Here is a 255-nt window from a genome sequence, read left to right as displayed (position 1 = left end):
TCAGACGCCCAGCCTCCACTAGGTAGCAGCAGGTGGCCACAACATTGGTATTGTGAGACTACAAAGGTCTAAGCCAAATTATAGCAGAGGAAACCAAAGCACCCTAAATTTCAGCACTGCACAGATCTGTGCAGTAGCCGTTAGAAACAGTAACAAGACGACAGAAAACCTCTGCATTGTAAGTGTGAAGCTTGAGCAGCTGCAGAGAGACAGAAACGTCTCTACAGTTAGTTCCAAGGGCCAAGTCCCACCATG

Source organism: Myotis davidii, unplaced genomic scaffold (genome assembly GCF_000327345.1).
Source record: "Myotis davidii unplaced genomic scaffold, ASM32734v1 scaffold1203, whole genome shotgun sequence".
Lineage (NCBI taxonomy): Eukaryota > Metazoa > Chordata > Mammalia > Chiroptera > Vespertilionidae > Myotis > Myotis davidii.
Note: the sequence above shows the minus strand (reverse complement) of the source record.